Consider the following 17,928-nt stretch of genomic DNA (forward strand, 5'->3'; position numbering starts at 1 on the left):
ATTAAGATCTCATTGAATGCTGGTTCTAACAAAGCACACTGTCCATCTTCCAGTGAAGCCAATTTCCCCATGAAGAGAAATGCAAACGTTTATTCCAGAAAGTGTTGAAAACGAGGAGTTTGTAGACACTCACTGTGGAGACTGAGGTCTACAACCGAGGGGGAATTACTTAAGAGCAATCTATAACCAGGCATGCCTGCGTGCAAGTTATTGATGTCAGGGACCATGTCTAATCCCATATCAGTTTCCCTCTGTCATCAGGGAGTACAGCACTCACACAGAAGCCAAAGCCTGACACAAGTGGTGTTTAGATGATTGGCTTTGTGTTGGCATTTTAATAAAAATTATCACTAACATTTATGCTCCTGTTCTGTCTACACCTTTGACCTGAGTTAACACATTTAAATTTTAATCTGCTAAACCCTGTGAAAAAGGTATTCTTGTTGGATTTTTTTCCCGGAGGAAAGAGAGGTGAAGCGTTTGATGACTCTCTCGAGGCTGCATCACCATAAATGCACAAGGCAGGCTTTGAACCAGTAACACCTGACCCCAAAGCGTGTGCTCTTTTTTAAGAGTCGCCTGACTTACTCTTCCTTATATTTATTCATCCCAGGTCAGTTTTAAAGGTCTTAAAAATTATTGGTGAATAAAAATCTTGCATTCAATATTTCAGAGGCCACATCTCCCTCTGCGGCCAATTAAAGCACTAGATTTGCTTAGACAGTCATTTTCTGTAGAGTAAACCATCATCGGCTTAGTCACACCCTGCTCTATTAGCATGGTGGGCATCCGACTGAGTCTGGGCTGAAATTTACCTTCCTATTATCCTGAAACAAAGCTCTCCAAACTCGTTCTTTACAGTGTTGATGTTCAAACAGTTTTATAGAAGAAGCTGTCTGGGAGAACTTTATCACACTGAATGTAAAGAGGAGGCTACTGAGGAAAAGGGAATCTTGTCTAATTGATTTATTTAAGTCAACCAGAAAAATTAGTGGAAAGGACTTCGGAGGTTGCTTCATGTTTCTGTAGTTACTTAAAAGAAACATTGTATTGTTTAAGATGTACCATAATTGAGGCTTTTTATTAATCCAGATTATCTTTTTGTCTTAGTGAGTCTTACACTGCTTCTTTTCTAAACCACATAAGCATGACTAAGAAATATTATCTCAGGATGAAAATGTGTATCATGGAGCTGACCACTTAAGCATAATAATAAGTGTAAACTTTTTTCTGGTAGGCCTTGACATATTGACTTGAAGGTTGATAATCACAAACACTAGTTCACAGAGCCACCAACATTCTGAAAATTTCCACTTAGATGAGTCTATAGTGTGAATATTAAATGGATGACATATCCTCTACACAGCATGGATTCTACAGTGATTAGGGCCACATTAAGAAAAATGGTTATAATCACTTGTTTTAGCATCACCCAATGAACAATTAGAAGAAAGAATCAAGAAAAAAAAAGTTATATTCACAATAACAACTAAAAGAATAAACCATCTAGGAATGAATCTAACCAAGGGAATAAAGGACCTAGACATAGAAAACAATAAAACATTGCTATCAGAAATCAAAGGCCTAAATAAACCAAAGGACATTCTGCGATCAAGGATTAGAAAATGAAATATCATTAAGATGTCAATCCTATCCAAAGCAATTTATAAATTCAAAGTAATCCTAATAAAAATGCCAAGAACTTTCTTTGTAGAAATAGAAAAGTCAATCTTCAAATTTATATGAAAAAAAAAGAATGAAGTTGTAGGATTTGCACTTCCTGATCCTAAAAACTTATTACAAAGCCACAGTAATCAAAACAGCATGGTACTGAAGGGATTCAAATCACTCCCAGTTGACAACCAGTGCTCTAGACTGATTCTGAAAGCTCGCTAGCAATCTCCACTTCCAGGCATTCCTCACTCCAAGTTACATACGTTCTGCTCCTCATGGATAGCCCCATCTCCATCTGCCTGAAACATTCAATGACTCCCTATTATCTACCACATCATATTCACCACAGGCCTCACCCAAACTCTCAAATTCTCTTTCACTATTACTCCATAGATTTCTTTCTCCAAATCATGTTAGACTCACCTTGTATCCTTTATTGCATTTGTTTCCCCAACCTCCCCCACCACCCCGAGTCCCTGCTCTCTCTTGTCACAGCAAATCTAATCATCTTTAAAAGTTACTGCTCAAATGAAATCAGAAGGAAAATTAGATGATAAAGACTGAGATGGTATAATATAGGAATGCCTAGAGTGTATAATGATAGCGACTAAATGTACAAATTTAAAAATATTTTTCCATGAGTAAGAACAAAGAAATGTCAATACTGCAGGTTGTTGAAAACAGATGGTAATTCATATTTTAAAACTTTAACTTATGTGTGAGACTAAAGAAAAAAATGTTTATTTGGTACAAAATTTGTATTTTGACTAGTGCATTTCCCAATATAACTTGTGCGGATAGTTTAATTGAAAACCCTAAGTACATGGAACCTTGAGTAGGGCATGAGATTTCATAGGTTTGTTCAGAGTGATGCCCCGATAAATCCCAGAGTGATTTGAACAGTGAATAAAAAAATATTTGCTAAGTCCCCTTGGGGGAATGGTGAATAAGGGTAAATAAGGGGGAAAATTCCCCATGTGGAGAATTCTTGATATTCTCAGAAGCAGTGGGGACAACCAAAGCAATAGACCGAGCTCTCAATCTTGGGGTTTGTTCACATGAAACTTATCCCCACAAAGGGTAGGCTAAGCTTACTTAAAATTAGGCCTAAGAATCACCCCTAGAGAACCTCTTTTGTTGCTCAGATGTGACCTCCCTCTTTCAGCCAACAAGTTGAGACAAGCAAATTCACTGCCCTCCCCCTCTCTAAGTGGGACATGACTCCCAGGGGTGTAAACCTTCCTGGCAACGTGGTACAGAAACCCTAGAATGAGCTGGGACACAGCATCGAGGGATTGAGAAAACCTTCTCAACCAAAAGGGGGAAGAGAGAAATGAGACAAAGTTTAATAGCTGAGAGATTTCAAACAGAGTTGAGAGGTTATCCTGGAGGTTATTCTTACACATTAAGTAGATATCACCTTGTTATCCAAGATGTAATGGAGAGGCTGGAGGGAACTGCCTGAAAATATGGAGTTGTGTTCCAGTAGCCATGTTTCTTGAAGATAATTGTATAATGATATAGCTTTCGCAATGTGACTGTGTGATTGTGAAAACCTTACATCTTACGCTCCTTTTATCTACCTTATGGACAGATGAGTAAAACATATGGATTAAAAACAAATAAACAATGGGAGAAATAAATGTTAAAATAAATAAATTTAGTAGATTGAAATGCTAGGGTATGGTATGTATGAACTTTTCTCTTTTTATTTCTTTTTCTGAATTGATGCAAATGTTCTAAGAAATGATCATGATGATGATTATACAACTGTGTGATGATAATTGTTAGTTATCGATTATATACCAAGAATGGACTGATCACAGGGTAAGAATGTTTGTGTGTTATGTTTAAAAAAAAAAAAGTTACTGTTCAAAAGTGTCTTTCTCTTTAAAGTCTGCCTTGACTTGGTCTTATGAGCTTCCTCTTCTCTGTCGGGCGTGACACAGTACTCACATTATTACTTATTTCAAAAGCCTGAATTTCAGTAGTGCTGCCACACACCTGGTGTGTAGGACAAAGGTGTTAGGTTGGTGACTTAGCCTTATCTGCCCTCCAGCACCTGCATCTCATGGGAGATGTGTCAGTCTCCATTCACGATTGCAAACATAGGTAAAGAATGGTGATATTTGGGAATTTTGTGATTCAGGGACTTGCAAGCTAGGCCTTTTCAGTATCAGTGTTCTGCTTTGGATTGCTCTCTATTGTTTGCTCTCTGCCAGGTGCTAGTTTTTTCTTCCCAGATGTATTACAAGCCTTTTAAAGACGAGAAGCACAGAACTGTGGTCCCCACCCTGAGTAGCACAGGATCAAGCAAGGGCTCACTCAAGATAGAACCGACTGTTACATTTCTGATACTATGACATTATGAGTTATTTCTAAAATACCTAATAGGAAACTTACGAGCAGCTTGTTTCTAAAACTGTTTAATTTCATAAACTGGGTCTTTCAGTTACCTAGTAATAACTGAGCCAACTAATAGATTAAAAAGAAAAAGATACTCTTTGTTCATGTGAGAAAACCACAGATAGGCCTTAATCTTGTTACACCATAGACCCAACATTTAAATCTTGCCCCAAATCCTATTTCCAGGGTTGTGATATTTGAGGGTGTGTGTATCTTTGTAGGCAAAGCAGTAAAAAACTACCTATGAGGTTGATTTTCAAATCCATTAATATAGACAAAAAATAAAAAAGCCATGGAATTAGTTCAGTCAAAGGACAAAGAATTAAAAAAAATAAATACTAACAGAAAACCCATCCAGGAGCTGAGCTCCTTTTATTGGATTAATTACAAGGAAATATAAAAGGGCAAGCTTTTATTAATCAAGCTCTTTTCATTCAGCCATGAAAAACTGCAAAGAGGGAAGAAAGCAAAGAGACAGGGCGTTCATGTAAGTCTGATAATTAAATTCGGGATCAAGTGGATCAGAGGGAAACCAGTAAAAGTAAAAGTCAGGTGGAAGCTAGAATGGAATCCTAATCCTTTATGATACTATTTGTTTTGTGAGAATAAGAAGACAAAAGGAAAGCTATCAAGTACTTTTTAAAAAGCAACCATAAAGAAGGTTAATTTAAGAGAGAAGGGAAGAGTGAACAATGATCAATCATATCACTGAGGCATTTTGTAGACTCTCGATGTCTATAGCATAAAGTGCTTGCGTATATAGTCCCTTCCATTCATTTCCACGTCATCCCTGTGAAATAGAGAAGCAAGGACAGGCATGAGGGCTCAGATCCCATAATTACCAAGTGATAGAACTGGGCCTGCAATCCATGGCTGCTGAAGTTGAGGTCAGTATTTTATAATCGATCTTTCATCCATTGTGTCAAGAATAAAAATTACAATCCCAGAGAGCGAAGAGGTGCTGTAACCAATGTTTAAAAGATGTTTTTAACTTGAGAAAATTATCACTGCCTTTTGAATTTAACATTTCTACCTTTCTTAACACATGGGGTGAGGGATAGGAAACAGACATGATGGCACGGAGGGGAAACCTGAACGTCAGGAGACAGGTTCTAAGTCCAGCTCTTACTAGCTGTGCAAACTTGGGTACAATTATTTCAACCTTCTGGGCCTCAGTTTTCCCACCTATGAAATGAGGACTTTGAAAGAAATAAATTCATTCTTTCGATCAATATGTGTGGAGCACCTGGCATCATGTGCTGTGCCTGAAGCGAGAAATGAATCTCACACTGAAGGGTCTTGATCTTAAGTTCTAGAAGGTGGGAAGACCATTACACACAGGCAAACAAACGACTACAATAAATTGCATGAAGGGTGATAATTTGGTGCATACGGTGGTAGCGGATCAGAGATGAAGAAGAGGCTGATGGCACAGGGGACTGTAGGTAGGTCTTTGCACAGAAGAGAATTCTTAACCAGAATCTTCCCAAATTAGCTTCCTTGATGATCAACGTGTTTCAAAGCATAACAAATATTATGCCGAGCCTAAGTTCAGTGTGGTTGAATTTAGGGTCTATGGAGGATGGGGAAAGGATGGGGAAATTTATGGAAAGTGAGGTGGGAACGGAGGAAAAGAGTAGGTTTGTGAAGGGCCCCAAAACTTATTCTAAGGACTACAGGCTTCTAAAAGATCTGCAGGGTTTTAAAGAGAGGGGCCACCCCACTGGCATTTTACAGTGATCACTGTTATCATGGTAAAGATTGGATTTGGGGAGAGGTGTAAGAAACAGGCTGAACCCAAGGAGACCAGTTAGGAGCTGAGTGTAAAATTTCAGGCAACAGATGGTGAGGGCACGTGGGGTGAGAAGCGCCATTACTAAGAATTATTTAGGAGAATGCCAGTCTTGGGTGATCAAATGGATGTGGTTTTGACATTGTCGGGGATACAAAGAGGTCTCTGGCTTGAGTGACTGTGTGGATGAGGAATAGGAAGATTGGGTTTGGGGTATCTATGCCTATGCACACTCACAAAAACCACCTGGGTAATGTCACTATAAGCCAGTGGTGCCCACGTTTATAGATATAGCCTGCCCTCTCTTCTAAGCTCCTGTCATGGTTAGGGACAGGTGTCAACTTGGCCAAGTTGTGGTACCTGTTCATCTGATTGGGCAAGTGCTGGCCTGTCTGTTGCAATGAGGACATTTCATAGGATTAGGTCATGATCAGGTCAGCTACATCCACAGCTGATTCCATTTGTAATCAGCCAAAGGGGAGTGTCTTCTGCAATTAGTGATGCTAAATCCAATCATGGGAAGCCTTTTAAGGAGGACTCAGAGGAGACAGGTTGCATTCCTGCTTTGGCTGGTGAGCCTCTCCTGTGGAGTTCATCCAGGCCATCCATTGGAGTCATCGGCTTCGCAGCCTGCCCTGTGGATTTTGGACTCTGCATTCCTACGGTCACGTGAGACACTTTCATAAATTTTATATTTGCAAGTGTTCCCTGTTGGTTCTGTTTCTCTAGAGAACCCTAACTAATACATCTTGGTACTGGGAGTGGTTCTTAAGGAACAGAATCTTAAAAATGGGTTTTTATGAATGGTTTTCTACTCTGACTGGGCTCAGAGACACTAAGGACTCTGATTCCCGTAATGAGAATGACACTCCCAATCCATGGACTGAGTTGGCAAAGGAGATAGTCAAAATATCATCATTCGATTCTCCTAATGCTTCGCTTGTACGAAGCCAGACTCTGGGGGATAATGTTTTTGACACCTTTACAGAGTTTTGTAGAAATAAGAGTTATAGAGATGTTGGTTGGTTGTTGTTAGATACACTGTCTACATTAAAGGGTGAAAGGGATGGGCTTAAGGCTTCAAACAAGAAGCTTAAGTGCCGTCTGAAAGATGTAGAGGTTTCTATGAGTATCCTGAAGGAAAATTTTATTTCCTGTAGCCGTAGACTTGAGATCTCTGAAAATCAGACTCAGAATCTTATTGTTAGAGTAGCAACTTTACAACGTAAACTGAAATCTCAGTCTTCCATGGTGTCTGCCGTTAAAGTGAGGGCATTGATTGGAAAGGAGTGGGACCCTGAAAAATGGGATGGTGACATATGGATTGATAATGATGTTGGGGGTGAGGTTGAAACCCTAGACCATGCTGAGCCTTCTTTAGATAACCCTGTAATAGTCTGCCCTGAGGACATAGCCACCCCACCTCCAGCCTGCCTTGAGGAATTGGCCACCCAACCTCCTCCTGAAGGGATTAGCCCTAGAGTTATTAATCCTGTTTCACCAGATGAAACTGCAAATGAAAGCCCTGAAGCAAATGGCTTGGAAGATATTTTTAATTCTTTTCATGACCCACCCCCACCACCCCTCATTTCTTCTAGACCTATAACTAGACTAAAGTCCCAACAGACCCCTAAAGGTGAGGTACAAAGTATCACACATGAGGAGGTACGTTATACTCCAAAAGAACTGTGTGAGTTTTCCAATTTATATAGACAGAAATCAGGGGAATATGTGTGGCAATGGATTTTAAGAGTGTGGGATAATGGTGGGAGGAATATAAGGCTGGATCAGGCTGAATTTATTGATATGGGCCCACTAAGCAGAGATTCTGCATTCAATGTTATAGCTCGAGCGGTTAGAAAAGGTGTTAACAGCTTGTTTGGGTGGTTGGTTGAAACATGGAATGGGTAGTGGAAGAAGGTAGTGATAAATATGAACTTCGACCACGTGATCAGTTACAGAAACGAGGACTGTAATGCTATTTTGTTTGTGTTATACTATTTAAGTTGTAAGATATCAAGTTCAAGAATGAATGTTGCCCAAGAATTTGCACCCTATTCTGGAGAGATTTAATGTGTTTCCAGTTATATGCTGGACAGTTGAGTATTGTCAGGTAAAAGAAAAAATGTGTGCTTATTTGTTTTCATTTGGAAATTAAGTATGGTCTAAGGTGATATATATATATGCCAAGTTGACAAGGGGTGGACTGTCATGGTTAGGGACAGGTGTCAACTTGGCCAAGTTGTGGTACCTGTTCATCTGATTGGGCAAGTGCTGGCCTGTCTGTTGCAATGAAGACACTTCATAGGATTAGGTCATGATCACGTCAGCTACATCCACAGCTGATTCCATTTGTAATCAGCCAAAGGGGAGTGTCTTCTGCAATTAGTGATGCTAAATCCAATCATGGGAAGCCTTTTAAGGAGGACTCGGAGGAGACAGGTTGCATTCCTGCTTTGGCTGGTGAGCCTCTCCTGTGGAGTTCATCCAGGCCATCCATTGGAGTCATCGGCTTCGCAGCCTGCCCTGTGGATTTTGGACTCTGCATTTCTGCGGTCACGTGAGACACTTTCATAAATTTTATATTTGCAAGTGTTCCCTGTTGGTTCTGTTTCTCTAGAGAACCCTAACTAATACAGCTCCCAACTGCAACCTACCAGTTGCTTAGACAAAAAGTAGGAGTCACCATTGATTCCTCTTTCCTTCCTTCCCTTCATATGCTACTATGTTGTGGACACTGTTTTCAAAACAAGCCCTGTTCCAACCATTTCTCTCTCTCCACCAAACCACTCTAGTCTAAGTCACCATCATCTCTTCCCTCAACCACTGCCACAGCCTCCTGACTCATTTCCTAGCTTCCCATGGATACTCCTTTCTCAGCAGAGCAGTCAGAGTCAGGTTTAGAAACAGAAGTCTGACCATGGCTCTGGTTCCACCCAGGCCCGGGGCCCCATGTCTTTGGATCCCACCGACTTCTCTGACAATATCTCATTCCACCCTCTCCCTCACTCGCGTTTTTCTGTTCTGTGAATACGCCAAGTCGGTGTCTGTCTTAGACTTTTGTGTGAGTTGATTCTACTACCTGGAATAATTTTCCCCAGCTGCTCATGTGGCCGTGGTGCCTTCGCTTCATTCAATTCCCAGCTTCCAGGTCACTTCCCTTATAGAGACTTTTTCTGTTCAACCCCCTTGGATTGTTTTCCAGTCATTTCCTATTCCATATCTGTTATATTTTCATGGCAGCACTTTCTGCTACAGATATTAGCAAGCGTCTCTTTCACTCTGCTACACAGTCATGTCTGTGAAAGTAGAGGCCTTGCCTGTCTTGTAAAATAGCGGCTCCAGAGTACAGATAAACAGCTCGATGACAACCAGCCCCATCGTTTCAGTGACTGAAGAACAAATGAATGAACATATGAATATTCTGGAAAGGGGATGATGCTATTAAGTAGGAAAAATGGCAACTTTTCTTGGGACCTAGCAATGTGAAAAGGTGATCAGGACTATACGTGACACAGGATCTAAAAACTTAAGTTGTTGATTGAATACAGGCTAGGAGAGAGTATAAATGGCAAGTAGGCAGGGAGGAGATCAGAAGGCAGCTAGGCAGAGAGAAGAGATTCAGCTAATGTATTCTAAGGCTTTAAAGTAAACAAAGAATACTCTGTTAGCCTTTTTTTTTTTTAAATAAAGGTTTTGCTGATACCTTCTGGTATTTTTTAAAACTCTTTTTCCCTTTTGAAAACCATCATCACAATCATCAACAGTATTCAGTCAAGGCTCCCCATTCAGGAGAGGAGAGAGAAGCATACCTGTGAGCTCACACACATATTCTCTTCATACTGTCTCACCTTTTCACGTCAGTATGTTTGGCTTTAGTGCCCCATGAGGCACCCCTCACAGAGAACACAATGTGGATAGCAGCTCCTGGAGCGGTGCAATATGGCAGCCCTGGAAAGCAAGCCTACAAGCCAAACGTGGCAGCACTACATTGCTGACTAGACTTTTTCTTTTTTTTTTTTTTTAGGAAAAAGCCTTTTTCATTAAAAAGCATCCTCACAAGACAATAACAGAATGGTGGTGCTACCTACAATCAAGGAACCCCTGTCCTCTCGGCGGCATTCCCTGGACGCTCTGTCTCAGCACACACATTCCTACACGTGCCTCCTCCTGTATCAGAAAGGAGAACATCAGCCCCGCCATTCCGTGAGAAACGGAGCCCTAGCCAAGCTCCTGAGGTAGTAACTGCGAGAGCCTGGATGGTGGAACAGATACTCGCTGTTAAGGCAGGGCGATGAGTTTTCCAGATAACCGAGACTGAAACTGCAGAGGATGAGCCCTCCCAATGATGTCCTTAAGCGTCTGTGATCAAGAATAAGCCACTTCTCACAAAAATGGAGAAGCCCACTAGGGTCACTGCAACGTCAGGGGGAATACTGTCACACTTCCAGCGGGGTGGGGGACCCGTTCAGTACGATGGGATGAGTCCAGTTCCACATAAAGGGAGAGACGGAGTCACATGACCGCGTTTCAGTTTTAGGATGAGATCACACAGTTTCTGTGAAAAAGGCAATTTCACGAGCGCTCACACCGGACCGCTGAGGTTCAAAATGTTACCAACCTTCACCTCTAGGTGGCAGCAACTCTCTTCCATGTCAACAGTTGCCTTTGGCCTTTGTTTCCTAACTACAATAATTCCCTACTTCCTTCTCCCAAATAAATACTTCACGGCCTGCGTAGCTGGGGAAGATTACTGTAAGCCACGTTCACTCTAAGAAAGCAGTCCATTCTTGCAGTTAAGCTACAGGTGCTTCAAAGAGTACAAAATAATTCAGCCTAAGGTACAAAATAAAAGAAAGGCATTTTCTTTCCTTCTCTGTACCTGTACACAGCAAACTCTCACAAAAACAATGTTTCTTTTTCTTTACAGATCTCTGAGGGAAAAAGGCAATGAGGAAAGGGATGCAACAACTGATGGAACTGGAGATATCTCTATTTTACAAAACATTAAAGTAATACTTTGGGTGCTTTGAATCACTGTTTTTCTTTTTGGGATGTAACCCAATGTATCCATTTATGAAGGTGTTCCCAATCCATTATAGGATGGAAGAGGAGATTATTTATTACACAAAATTGAAGACATACAAAGAGCATTATCCTTCTGGTTTAACTGGCCTTAGAAGTAAACTGGCTGCATCTCTGTGACCTAAAAAATGACCATCTCTGCTCAGATGTAACATATGCCCCTTCTGGAAGGCATATTTATATAATGTATCAAAACTCAGTCCTATTCAAATATACCTACTGCTCAGGATTCTAAATTGTTAGAGTTAAGAAGGACCCAAGAGATTTTAAGCAAATTACAGCCTTGTTTGAGGCTATAATAAAAGGTGGCTGTGTAAAAGAATCATCTAGTTGGTAATAAAGAGATTCCTTTGACGTAACATTTTAAAATTCGATTCCTAGCCCATGTACTTCCCAAACAAAGAAACTAACAAAAACAAACAACCACAAAAAATCAATAGACGGTTTTGCAATAATGGGATATTCACATGGAAAAAGAATAAATTGTGAACCCACCACACAGCAGATAAAAAAACAAATATACTATGAAAGACCAAGAGAGAATACGGCTTCTCTAGATATATATAACATAAGATATTCATTTAAATTTGCTTATGTTAATCATAACATGACCTGTACTGGTATTCTTTATAGAAACATATTTTTCAATGTTGGGACAGTGCTTTTCCCCTGCATTATTCCATTGCACCATTAATCCAGAGGAGCTACTTTCTGAGTGCCTCACAGGTTTTGGGGGTTGTCTGGTGAAAAGGAAGAAGGCACATTGAATGACTCCATATTCCCTAGCTCTTCACATTTATTACAGCACAATCATTATTTTAAAGTTCTACATCTGATCAGTTTAGATAGGAGGGGATGGCAATGAAGAATGTCTTACATTACACACTTTAAAACTCTACAAAAAGCTATAGTTCATGTAGCTTTCCCAGAGCAAACTATTATGCCCAACAAGCTAATATAAAAAACAGCAATTGTATGAAAAATATGCTGCAAATCACAATATTACTAACAAAGCATTTTGAAAACTGAGCCAGTATCTCTTAAATCATGCTAAAATTAGTTACAACAAGGCAGATATTTTATTACATGATAGTACTACATCTGGCTACAGTGCTAGGAAGATGCTGAGAATCAATACAGAATATACTGACATGTCCTACAGATTCATGTATCAGATTTTCAGTAAGGAACTAATATGGATCTAAGCAGCAGGTTGGTAAAAACAAAATGCTCATGGACTTTTAATAGGAAAAAATGTCTTATGGAAGTGGTGACCTTTACAACTCAGTATGATCTTATAACCCTAATTCTCCTATAACTATGGAAATAAATTGTAGAAAATAACCTACTTTGATTTTTTCTCCCAAGTCATCTTTACTGTAACTGAAGCAATACTAGAGACAAAATTAGTCGATACTTATAGGGATGAAAAACACTTTTATCATGGAACTTTCTTGCTGACTAGTAGACAATTTAAGAAAATTAGACGAAAGTTCTACAATAATGTTAATTTGAAAGACTGTATACCAGTATAAAGTATACGTAATTGTAACCAAGCTAAATTTGAGGTGGTGGGTTGAAGTAATTAAATCATTTAGAAGGACTCACTAACTACATCATAACATTAAAAGAAAAAAAGATCTAATTTGGAGGTATTTAAAATATATTAATACCCTGGAGGCATACTTCTTTTCAGTGGAATTCAGAATGCATCCACAGCACATAAAACTGGCCCGTGATTATAATAATGGCAGCCATTTTCTCAATCTCCTGTGACCAAACCTTGGAAAGTCCATGTTTCAAAACAAAACTTAAAAGCAACTTCTTGCTACTTGCTATTTTCCAAGCCATGTGCTTTAATCACATGCATGGAATTAAAACTTTCTGAAGGCCATTCTGGGAAGCAGAAGTTTCACATATTAAAGTACACACATAGTATCATGATTTCAAGTGGCATAATTTTGATAAATCACAACAATATAATCAATATTATCTCTAGATAATAATTGTGCAAAGATCCGCATGATGATGCGGAAAGAGTATAGCAGGGAGTTAACCCTTATTTCATCTTCAGCATTTCTCTTGCTCTACACACAAAGGCAGTATCTGCCAGATATTGGAAGACTATTGGACAAGGGTTCTGGGTTTATGACCAGCTTTGACATGTGACATTTTTTGTCTTTGGCTCTCCACTTCCACAATTTTAAAATGAGGAAGTTTCATTGAAATGATGATCCTCCAACATCCTTTAGAGTGCTGTAACTGACGCCTCGTCCATCTGGAGAGCCTCTGTTCCTCCTTAAGTGCTCAGTCCAGGTTTGCCCTCATCAACTTTCTGACTAGTTTCCAATAGCAACAACTTCAGTGCCTCCTTCTACTAAGGCAAAATGTTTAGAATAAGAAGGAATACTCTCATTTTCATGACAAAATTCTATACTGGTTCATTTCCCTCAGAAATACTCTATGCATTCATATCTAACATTGCAGATAAATATTTTAAGGTTATTGTGACACTATATATCCAACAATAAAACCTCAGAAGGAAAAGGCTCTTCCATGCCCTCCGTAAAAAAATTTGTAAAACAAAATGTTTTTGCATCCAAATGCGAAATGTGATTCACATACCAAACAGCATAATTTACATAAATGCTATTAAAACTGGATCTTCTGCTTGTATACAGCTACCTACAATCTCAGGCATGCTGGTAAAAAATAAATCACAATTGTAACCGGTGGCAGCAGCATCCAACTGATTAGGGAAATTATTCTATTTTGCTGGTGACACTTTCTATTAATAATGCTTTATTTTATATGTCATCATATAAATGGTCCATAAAGTCTCTATAACGTGACACTCACCACCTCTGCTATATAATAGCCCTAGACAGACGTTTTGGGAGCCTGGCATAATCACTACCACCATCAACAACAGCAACAATATAAGCCTAAGTCCTTAACAACTTTATGATGGAGCAGGGTAGAGAGAGGAGTGGAGAGGAGTGAGAAACGTGAAGAGCTGAAGATAACCACATACTAATACATACGTCTTCAGAATTCTCATACTGATCCTGGAAATTTCTGAAGCTTTAAATCAACTCCAGTGTTCAGTTCAGTTCACAGATGATCCTCACCAAACCCCTCCTTGGAAGCAGTGTATCTGTAGTCTTTGGGAATGAAACATTCAAGAAGACCTGGAAAGAGCTACTCTTTGGATTTAATACCAGAATTTAACAGATATAAGCAGGAAGATCTGTAAAAAACAAATACGGTGTTTTCCTCTAAATCGAGCAAAGTGTTTGTACCTTCTGCTATCAGATTCAAGAAAGAAGTTATCTAAAAAGGTATATATAGGTATTGGACAAAGAAAGGTGTGCTCCCCTCTGCGTAGGGCCAACGATGAAGGATAGAGGGAAGAGATGATGAATGAAAAAAATAAAATTCACAGAACCCTTTCAAAGGGGTCATAAATCCTCAAAACTGTAATTATTATTATGGCATGGCAACACTGAAAGAGAGAGATTTAGATGGTCAGGGTTCATATCTCTCCTGGATGACTACCTGTGATGGTTAATTTCATGTGTCAACCATGCCTGGGTTATGGCATTCAGTTATTTGGTCAAACACTGGCTTAGTTGGTCCATGGAGCCATTGGTAGGTGGTATTAGTATCTATACTCAGTTGATCTTAAGTAAAGGAGATGACCCTGGAGGATGTGGGTCGGTTTCATCTAATCAGTGGGAGATCTTAAGAGGGAGAACTGAGGATTCCAGGAATCATGAAGAATTCTGCTTCAAGACTACACCCTCCACTCCTTCTTGAGCTCCAGCTTAAGGAACTCAGATGCAAGACTTCAACCTCAACCTTACAGTAATTTCCAGACTCTGGCCCACCCTATGGAATTGTGACTTGCCAGTCCCTACAGTTTCATGAACCAACTCCTTACCATCTTTCTGTCTGTCTGTATGTCTGTCTGTCTATCTGGTAGATAATCTATCTATCTATATACATACACACATATCTTCTTGGTTCTATTTCTCTGGAGAACCCTGACTGATACACTACATTTGATTAATTGTAAATTAAATGAGCCATTCAATGATCTGATGTTCCCTATTGGGCTGCTAATATAACCTGCAAGAGAAGTTCTTCTTGCCATTCTTTAACCCTGGGAGTTCACAGATAAATTCTAACAAACCTGGCTCTGTCACCTGTCATTGGACTCCTTAAACCCAGGGTACTCTCATTTCTTCCCTAAATATGTGTACTTGTTCCAACATTTTCTTTCCATATTAGCAGGTTTTATGTTAATTGAAGGCATTGTGTCAACACATTTCTTTAGCTCCAGAGGAAATGCTGTGACGTGAATGAGGCTAGCTAGTGCCCTCTCTCATTTTAACATTATGCAAAGAAAAACACTACTTAAAAGTTTTAAACCATCTTTACTCAACAATTAAGACTGGTTCAGTAGTTTAACCACAGCCACCGACATCACAACCTACCAACTGTCATGTATTTCCTGTGCTTAATATTTCAAACACTTTCTTTTACTGCGATTTCATCTTACTTGATGAACAATATTTTTAACGTGTTAGAGCATTTGCTAGCCCACCTCCACAAAATCACTATCGCTAATTCTCACCTACAGTGTTTGAAGATCTAACTCAAGCCAGAGAGCCAAGTCAGTGTTGAACCTGACATCCAATTTCAACCAATTTTCCCAAGATTCTACTTTGGGGAGAGTAACCACCACTTTCTCTTTATCTCCATTGCTGATATGATTACCTGAACGTTCTGAATTTTCAGGATCTAGGTTTCACAGACAAATAAGTATTTATCACTTCACTAGGTGCAGATGTTGTGTGATTCACTACTTAGGGTGATTTATTTCCATAAACCAGTCTCGTAGTATTTACTTAAGGGAGATTCACTTTAGAATACATAATGGAAATTTTAGCTAACTCATGACCAAATAAATAAAGTATACAAATTAAATTGATGTATGGTCCTACTATAGATAATCTGGATGTATGTCTAGGGCCTTGCATATGTGCATCAGTCTACAAAGAAAGTACTGTCTCCACCTGTGCTTAATGACCTCCTAACACTTCTAGGTCTTTACTCAAAAACCTTCTTTTGGATAATTTTCTGACAGAACCCCAGTTAATTTCCCTTTTTTATACTTAACCTCTTCCTTGCCTATACACACTCAAGCTGGTCCTAAAGAGAGTTGATAACTCATCCCTTTGAACACTATACCAGAAACATATCTCCTTAGTCCATTATCCACACTTTATTATATATGTGTTTGTGTGCTATATATTATAAATCATGTGTTTGAGTGTGTGCACGATGACACACACACACACACACACACAAACATCCCCCATAAAACACTGAGTCCCTTGAGGACAGAAACCATGTTGTATTTATCTTTCTAATCTAGTGCTCTTTGCAGTGTCTGGGCATATAAGTAAGTCTTGTGAATAAATAAAACTTGAATTTTCTTAAGGCTAGTAATAAAACCCCTTTTCATTTTTCATGGATTGCTTCTCTGGAGCTAAACGTGGTTTAAACTTACTAACCAAATAATGTGCTATGAATTATGCAGGAACAAATGATTGTTACTCAAATATACCACACAGGAACAGTGAAGAGAAAAAAAATCTGTTATTTACTCAGTGTTTCACATTAAGCTACTGAGGAACAACTTGTGGAAACTGGATCTTATGACTGACAATTAAGCATTCTATCCATTGGTTTAGGTTGCTCACTGGAGCGTTTCGTATCCTCTATACATAATACAGTTTCTTCAGCATAAGATACCTTGTGCTGAGCAGGGGTATAAATTCCACATTGCCAAGGAATGGCCTGATGTCTCCTTTTCCTTTCACGTAACAACCATCCTCATCATTATTCCCTCAGCTTTCTAGTTTTGACAGAGGACAATATATTTCAGTGACAGTGAGAAACCATGAAGGCAGCTGCCCTAGCTTTTAGGCTGTGGTGTAAGCAAATGACTGTTTCCTCTATGCTCCATTTCCCCCTGGGTGAAAAAGAAAGCATAATATTTAACAACATCACCATGCTATTGTGAGGGTTAATTAGATTTAACCATGGAAGGGAGGTGAACTGATTAGGCACTATTCAAATTCAAAGTATCATCATTTTGTGTCTAAAAATAATCCTGACTTGGGTATAAAATTAATTTGGAAGCTCCATCTCTGGAAATCATATTTCCATACTTAAAAACAAAGCCATAGTTTTAAATCAAAATTTCATTCTAGACACAATTCAATGAGGAAAAATGGAGATATGTGCATTTTCATTCTTCTCTCCAAAAATGCAGTAGGCAATTCAGTTTTTTTTATTTCATCCTTTTCTCTTCCTTCTTGTTTTTTTGCAGCTACATTATGAGTCAAAACATTAACATTTGTGGAATAAAGCAATGCAAACAAGTAAGTGCTCTGAACCTAAATTTATTTATTTTTTTTGTTTTATGTGAAAATTTTGTTGAAAATTTCATTCAGTTGTTTTTTTCAAGGAATCAATGATCAATGTTTTGTGGTTGAAGTAACTTTTCAGGTTGCTTCTGATAAATTCCATCTATATTTTTTGTTTAAGATCTCAAGTCAAAGAAAATTAAAACCAACAAACAAAAACCCTGGATATTTAATGCTAGGGTCAGGGAAAAAAGAATCATCTAAATAGTATCACTAAATTAATATAATAGGTTATATTATATTAATATGTGATATTAATTATTTTATATAATTAATATTAATATCCAATACCAGAGAAAAATCTGGGCTGCTGCCTAAATCTCACTGAAAAGTCTACAGTATCTTAAAAAAAAAAAAAAAGAGGGAACATTCTCTAAGAATGTAACAAATAGTTGATAATCCTGGGAAAGATGGCATATCTGCTAGGAAAAGTTGTTGCATTCACAGTTTTTGGTGAGTGACATGTTTCAT

The 17,928-nt window shown here is 38.8% G+C and overlaps 1 protein-coding gene across 5 annotated transcripts in view; it reads right to left on the reverse strand.

Annotated features, from left to right (window-relative positions):
• Positions 1-17,928, reverse strand: part of KLF12 (KLF transcription factor 12) — a 483,475-nt gene that overhangs the window by 67,250 nt on the left and 398,297 nt on the right. The window lies entirely within an intron of this gene.

This window comes from Tamandua tetradactyla, chromosome 4 (assembly GCF_023851605.1).
Source record: "Tamandua tetradactyla isolate mTamTet1 chromosome 4, mTamTet1.pri, whole genome shotgun sequence".
Taxonomy (NCBI): Eukaryota; Metazoa; Chordata; class Mammalia; order Pilosa; family Myrmecophagidae; genus Tamandua; species Tamandua tetradactyla.